Source organism: Pseudophryne corroboree, chromosome 2 (genome assembly GCF_028390025.1).
Source record: "Pseudophryne corroboree isolate aPseCor3 chromosome 2, aPseCor3.hap2, whole genome shotgun sequence".
NCBI lineage: Eukaryota > Metazoa > Chordata > Amphibia > Anura > Myobatrachidae > Pseudophryne > Pseudophryne corroboree.
Genome location: NC_086445.1, coordinates 292,878,749 through 292,887,248, shown reverse-complemented (window position 1 = coordinate 292,887,248; position 8,500 = coordinate 292,878,749).

Below are 8,500 nucleotides of genomic sequence, written 5' to 3'. Positions count from 1 at the left end.
GTAGGCATGTCAGACAGTCCGTACATATACTGGCAGGAAAAAGAGGCAATTTATATGCCCTTGCACAGACTGGCTTTATTTCACCTAAGTTGCCCCCCCCCCACCAGTGTGTACTCCGAAAGAGTGTTTAGTGCAGCCGGTAACCTTGTCAGCGATCGGAGTAGGAGGTTACTTCCACAAAATGTGGTGAAGATGATGTTCATCAAAATAAATTATATATTCCTCCGGGAAGACCTTTACCAGCAATTGCCTACAGAAAGTACACAGGGACCTGTGATGGTGGATTCCAGTCGGGACGACTTAATACTCTGTGAGGAGGAGTAAGTACACACTGAAAGGACATGTCTACTGTCACTGCAAATGATTCTGTCACCATTGAAAGAATGGTGGAGTATTATAGTGACAGCACCCAAGTAGGCATGTCAGACAGTCCGTACATATACTGGCAGGAAAAAGAGGCCATTTATATGCCCTTGCACAGACTGGCTTTATTTCACCTTAGTTGCCCCCCCCCCACCAGTGTGTACTCCAAAAGAGTGTTTAGTGCAGCCAGTAACCTTGTCAGCGATCGGAGTAGGAGGTTACTTCCACAAAATGTGGTGAAGATGATGTTCATCAAAATAAATTATATATTCCTCCGGGAAGACCTTTACCAGCAATTGCCTACAGAAAGTACACAGGGACCTGTGATGGTGTATTCCAGTCGGGACGACTTAATACTCTGTGAGGAGGAGTAAGTACACACTGAAAGGACATGTCTACTGTCACTGCAAATGATTCTGTCACCATTGAAAGAATGGTGGAGTATTATAGTGACAGCACCCAAGTAGGCATGTCAGACAGTCCGTACATATACTAGCAGGAAAAAGAGGCAATTTATATGCCCTTGCACAGACTGGCTTTATTTCACCTTAGTTGCCCCCCCCCCCCCCAGTGTGTACTCCAAAAGAGTGTTTAGTGCAGCCGGTAACCTTGTCAGCGATCGGAGTAGGAGGTTACCTCCACAAAATGTGGTGAAGATGATGTTCATCAAAATAAATTATATATTCCTCCGGGAAGACCTTTACCAGCAATTGCCTACAGAAAGTACACAGGGACCTGTGATGGTGTATTCCAGTGGGGACGAATTAATACTCTGTGAGGAGGGGTAAGTACACACTGAAAGGACATGTCTACTGTCACTGCAAATGATTCTGTCACCATTGAAAGAATGGTGGAGTATTATAGTGACAGCACCCAAGTAGGCATGTCAGACAGTCCGTACATGTACTGGCAGGAAAAAGAGGCAATTTATATGCCCTTGCACAGACTGGCTTTATTTCACCTAAGTTGCCCCCCCCCCCCCCCACCTGTGTGTACTCCGGAAGAGTGTTTAGTGCAGCCGGTAACCTTGTCAGCAATTGGAGTAGGAGGTTACTTCCACAAAATGTGGTGAAGATGATGTTCATCAAAATAAATTATATATTCCTCCGGGAAGACCTTTACCAGCAATTGCCTACAGAAAGTACACAGGGACCTGTGATGGTGGATTCCAGTGGGGACGAATTAATACTCTGTGAGGAGGGGTAAGTACACACTGAAAGGGGTGAGGAATCAGAGAATGAGGATGGGGTCGACATCTTGCCTCTGTGGGGCCAGTTTGTGCAAGGAGAGATTGATTGCTTCTTTTTTGGTGGGGGCCTAAACAAACCAGTCATTTCAGCCACAGTCGTGTGGCAGACCCTGCCACTGAAATGATTGGTTTGTTAAAGTGTGTATGTCCTGTTTATACAACATAAGGGTGGGTGGGAGGGCGCAAGGACAATTCCATCTTGCACCTCTTTTTCATCTTTGCATCATGTGCTGTTTTCCATCCTGTCTGACACTGCTGTACAACTCCAGGGGTACTGCTGTGTAAGTCCAGGGGTACTGCCATATAAGTCTAGTCCAGTGGTGCTGTCTTGTTCTGCATCAGTCCAGTGGTGGTGTCTTGTGCTGCCATAAGTCCAGTGGGGGTGTTCTGTGCTGTATATTATTTACTCCAAATAAAAGGGTTATATACATTACTTACATTATTATCCAAATCATTTTTACAGGGTTTGCCCTCTGTGGTGTTGGGGTACGCTTGCCTGTGCTGCAAATTATTATAATAGCTCAAAATAAAAGGGTTATTATTATCCAAATTAATTTTACAGGCTTTGCCGTGTTTGTTTGTTTTAGGGGTACACTCTTCAGTGCCACCAATATTGTGCGTGTATTACATCGGTGCTAATTCCAGCACGTCCCATGTTGTTTGTGCCGCACACTTTTGTCTCTTAGCTTAGTCATACAGCTACCTCATTGCACCTCTTTTACTTCTTTGCATGATGTGCTGTTTGGGGCCTAGTTTTTTAAGTGCCATCCTGTTTGCAAGTGCAGTGCAACTCCTAGATGGGCCAGATGTTTGTGCCACACACTTGTGTCGCTTAGCTTGGTCATACAGCTACCTCATTGTACCTTTTTTTCTTCTTTGCATGATGTGCTGTTTGGGGCCTATTTTTTAAATCTGCCATCCTGTCTGCCACTGCAGTGCCACTCCTAGATGGGCCAGGTGTTTGTGCCGCACACTTGTGTCGCTTAGCTTAGTCATACAGCTCCTCGGTGCAACCTTTTGGCCTAAAAACAATATTGCGAGGTGTGAGGTGTTCAGAATAGACTGGATATGAGTGGAAATGAATGTTATTGAGGTTCATAATACCGTAGGATCAAAATTGCCCCCAAATTCTTTGATTTTAGCTGCTTTTATGTTTTTTTCAAAATTCATCCAGATCCAAAACCAAAAATACCAAAGGGTGGTTTTGGCAAAACCAATCCAGATCCAAAACACGAAGATGGAACCAGAACCAAAACCAAAACAAAAAACACAAAAAGTGCCAGTCGCATATCTCTAATATAAATATAGACATTTACATGCGCACACACTAATCCTCACACCATGCCTTGTCTATTTTCTATTCTCAACCTTACATTTCACAATTTTTCTATAATTCTTCATGCCTCTCTAATAAAAATATAACTTCAGAATTTATCTATTTATTTATTTATTTTTGCGAAGCAGCTTTTCTGAAAAGTGATATTTTTCCCCTCTGAGTGTCTTACCTTGTTTTGTATTTGTTTTTCATGCTGTGCATGCTAGTGACATGCGGTGGGGTGAGTGAGGCAGGTGAGGTAGAACCTTACCTGTCATACTAATGTTTGAGCCAGAGACTTGAGTATATGAAATAGACAAAAATATGAGAAATATCTTATTTGTATTATTCTAATCATTTTTATAGTCAAAACTGTAAATCTCAGATCAAACTCTGCAAATCTCTGATCAAACTCACCAAATTTCCAGCAGTATATACTGCTGCACCTGTGGATACTGCCCACATGAACCATTGGGCACATATATTGTGTGTAAATCTAGCTCTGGTACTAGTCAGCGCCTCCTCAGCCATTTACCTCACCGTGTGTCCCTGGTGCATGCGCAGCCTCTGAACTATTCAGTGCTTCAGCTTGGGCTACACCTCCCTTCGGCTTCCCCACTGCTCCCAAAATCCACATCTTCAGCCAACGGTGGTGGTACCTTCTCTCCTTTTTCCTTGGTTTCTCTAGTGCTGGGTGTCAGTCCTCCCCAGCCATTGTGATCGCGTCTGCGGTGGTATTTTTCTCCGTCAGAGTGCGTTTCCAACCAGGCCCCTTCAGCATGCAGCTCTGGTTCCCATCATTCCCCTTCAGCGAGTGGCTCCAGCTGAGCTACGCACTGGGGGAAGCCGGATATATATGTGATTGACGCTTTGTTGTTAGTATGTGCTGGGAAGGACTGACATGCAGTGCGGGAGAGGTCAGGGACTAGGGAGAGGTTGTGCTGGCAGCTGAAGAGGTGACAGTAGTGGGAAAGATGAGGGGGGCTAGATCCCGCCGCTACACATACTGAGAGCCTGCTACACACACACATGCATTCGGAGTTTGATGAGTTTCACAATTTTTATGGGGAGTGTGGAAATTATCATGGCAATGCTCTAACAAGGAGACAGGGCTGCAATCAGAAATTGTTAAATTGACAAAACAGGCAGCTTTCCCCCCAAAAATAAACAAATAATAATAATTAAAATAAATATATATATATAGTCATTTGCAAAGGAGGGCACTCACCAGTTTTTTGAAAAATAGTAGCTGTAGTTTTAATATCAGATCATCAAGTCGACGTCTCGATCACATCCCAGTGATCTTTGTCAAGACACCAAACAATGTTCAAGGCAACAGGACACCACAAGCAGCATGGACTCATGTGGACTTTGATGGGCAGTATAGTGCGGATATTTTCTTATATATATATATATATATATAAGGAGGATTTCGGCGGCACTCAGGAAAATAAAGAACACAGACGCAGCCACTTAAAGCAACTTGCTTTAAGTGGCTGCGTCTGTGTTCTTTATTTTCCTGAATGCCGCCGAAATCCTCCTTATATCCAGCAGTTTGGCTGCATTTTGCGGAAGGCAACGGGGACAGATATAAATATATTAGTGAGTGCCGGATCCTACAGAAATCTAGATATATATATAAATATATAAAAAAAATTTCCAAGAGTAACCACCAGAGGGATCAAACCCAGAAAGACCAGCACACTGATTAAATGCAGAAAAAAAGAGTTTTACTGTTCACTGAGGAACACGAGGTTATTGAAAAAAAGTAGCAAGCATCTGGCACACATTGTAATAGCAGCATGAAATAAATCAATGAATACTCAACATTCCGACAGCTGTTTCGACTAGCTTCTTCATAGGAATGAGTAAAGTGACATAGTGCTGGACACTGCCCACCGCAGTGTCAGTTTTCAAAGTGACATGTGCCTAATGCACTGAGCTACCAGGATAATTTATAGGGTGTAGTGTACTTACCTGTGAGCCATCACACCTGCACCCGGTCACACGTGGACACATACAACGTCACATCCATGCGCCACAGCCGTGACGTGAACCGGAAGTGACGCCCGGGGAAGAGTTAGTCCGCTGCACATCATGTGAAAACACACGATGGAGCCGGACACTATCCTCCCAGGACGGAGAATCAACTCCGAGGCCGTACCCACGTGTTACAGGTCGTCCACATGCCCCGTGTCAACTATAACACGTCACATGTGGCGACCCGCAGGAGGCACCCAATAAGTCCGGAAGATCATGCTGCTCCGGAACTAAGTGGGCACTGTACCTGTTTCCGGGGGCAGGATAGGAGGCGCACAGTCACTCGTAAACATAATGAAAGAAGTTCTAATGTAAATAGCTGACATAATACATGTTGGACAAATGTAACAAATAAATGGCCAGTCATAAATAAATCAATTAATTAATAAACTAATCTTGATTTAAGTTGTAAATTCTATTACTGGCTAAAAAAATAATAAATAAAAAAATAAAAATAAAAATAAAAATACGCTTTCATAATATGATAATAATTAACCTCCAAATGAAAAAAAATAGCAGACTGACCAATATCTAAATGTAGACCATAATCTCCAACATCTATACAAATAAATATATAATACTTATTAAACAAAAAATGAAAAAAGAATAAAAAAACTATACATATCTCAAAATCGGACAATGGATCCAGATGTGTGACTATCAGGCCCACATGTGCACATATAAAAATAAAAAATAAAAAATGAAAAATGAAAAAATTACAAAAAAGATGCAAAGGAAAATTCTTCGTTAAGCCCCGCAGGCGAAAGGGAGTCCAGGCGTCGAATCCAGCGACATTCTAGCTGTAGTAGCAACTTATGACGATCACCACCTCTCTTTAGTGGAGGTATGTGATCAATGGGCATGAATGACAGATGTTTAATGTGATGTCCATGGTGAACAAAATGCTTAGCAACTGGCGGAGTAGAACTCTCGACTTTAGTGAACGCTTTCTTAATTGATGACCTATGCAGGGCCATGCGTTCTTTGAGCATTCTGATAGTCTTTCCAACATAAATTTTATTACAGGGGCATTGGATCACGTAAACGACATATTTTGTCTCACATGTCATTCGATGTTTCAAGCGAAAAGCGTCGCCCCTGGTTGGATGTAAAAAAGTGCTGCCTGTGTGCATGTGCTTGCAATTAACACAGGAGCCACATTTGTGTGCTCCTGGTTTCAATTGTAGCCAACTGCTCCCTTGTTGCGCAATTGGCACTATGACAGAATATGTAATCTGGTCCTTGAGGTTTGAACTGCGTTTATAGCTGAATAATGGTAAGCTGTCACAGAATTTCCCCATAGTCGGATCTGCCTGTAAAATGTGCCAATATTTGGAGATCGCACGTCTCATGACACTAGAGGCAACAGAATATGTACTGGAAAAGACCAATCGTCCAATCTCGGTATCTTTCATGTTGGATCTTGATACATCTGTCCGATCCATCTTTAGACATCTCGTAATGGCTCCTTGTATCTCTATCGGATCGTAGCCTCTCTCAATAAATTTCTCGCCCATCACTGCCAGAGCATCTGGTATTAGTGTCGCGTCTGAAGTTATACGCATCACACGTAAAAGTTGTGAAAACGGTAGACCCTTCTTTAACGGTTGCGGGTGAAAGCTTGTTGCCAACAAAAGAGAATTTTTGTCTGTCGGTTTTCTGAACACCTCAGTGGTGATGGATCCATTGATCAACTTAATAGTGACATCCAAAAAATTAATAGAAACAAAATCATGAACACATGTGAGCCTGATAGATCCTGGTATCTGATTCAACCTGGTAATAAATTGTTGTAATTTAGTTTCACCCCCAGTCCACAGCATGAAAAGGTCATCTATGTAATGAACATAAAACCTGATAAACCTTGAAAATTCTAAATCTGCCATGATGTATCGTTTTTCATACTGAAACATAAATAGGTTGGCATACGATGGGGCCACGTTGGACCCCATCGCCGTGCCCTGTAGCTGTAAGTAAAATGAATTTTCAAACAAAAAATAATTTTTATGTAAAATAAAATCAAGCAGAAGTAACAAAAATTCACTAGGTGGACCCTCATACTGTGGACTGGAGGCAATTGTTTTCCTGGTGGCCTCAATCCCTTCAAGATGGTTAATACAAGTGTATAAACTGGTGACGTCCAATGTCACCAGTATACAGTCATTGGGAAGAGGGCCATCCGCATTTAACTTTGACAAGAAATCAGAGGTATCTTTGATAAAGTATGGCGTTGATTGTACTACCGGCTGTAGAAAAAAGTCTACAAATTGGGACAATGTCTGACACAGAGAGCCCCTGGAAGATATAATCGGTCTTCCAGGGGGTTTGTCCAGACATTTATGAACTTTGGGCAAAATATAAATTAAAGGAATTCTTGGAAAGTCCTGAGTGAGAAATTTGGCCGTTTGTTCATCAATCCACTGATTACACAAGCCCATGTTTATAATGGAATCAACTTCACGTTTAAAGTTACTAGTGGGGTCAAAACGCAACTGCTTGTAGCATTGTTTATCTGCTAGCTGTCGATTTATTTCATAAATGTAGTCACTTCGATTTAATAGTACCACGCCTCCGCCCTTATCGGCGGGGCGTATAATGATATTGGGGTTATCTCTCAAAGACCTAACTGCCAACCTCTCTGGTTTGGTCATGTTATAGTTCTTAATTTTGATGTTTTTAATGCCAGGAAGGGTTTCTTTTTTGACTAAATTCATAAATACCTCTATGGCAGGATTCATGGAAGGTGGATCAAAATTACTAGGTGCTTTAAATTGACCTCTTGTGATAGAATAGTTATCCTTTTTTGAAAAATAATCTTTAAGTTTTAGTTGTCGAAAAAATTTATACAATTCAACCTCACAATCAAACTCGTTCTGTTTATGAGTTTGGACAAAAGTAAGTCCTTTAGATAAAACCGACATTTCTGCCTCAGTGGGAGTGTAGTCGGACAGGTTGAAAATAGTTATTTCCGACCCCCCTTGTAATTCCTGCCTCCGGTATTTTTTATGCTTGAGCCCCCCTCTCCTGCACGGTCTTTTAAATCGATGACCTCTTTTGTTTTGCTCCTGGTGAACGATTTTTCCCCTAAAAAAGGACCCCTCTGGTTAACAGAATGATCCGAATCACTTTGGGAAGTATGTGATTCTATATCTGTGAAATGAACTTCAGATTTGTTACGTGAATATTGACCCTTTCTCCATGGGCGTCTAGTGGTTTGTGTGAATAGCCATGGATATACTCTTAGATCTCTGTAGTCGTCTTTTACCTTGCGGTATTTAGATTTTTTGAAAACCAGTAACTCATTCTTAAATGTTTGAACAGAGTCATCTAGTTTAGTTAACCAATCACTAGTGGAATCTGATTTTAAAGTTTCAAGGCCCGTACGTTCATGACTCAGTATCTCCTTCTTGACGTTATCAATGTCAGTGTTGACCTGCTGTACTACCAACACCATCAGGTCAAAACTACATTGATTGAGTATTTGACACCACTGTCGACAAAAATCCTTGTTGTTGCGACCAAGTGTCGGCTGG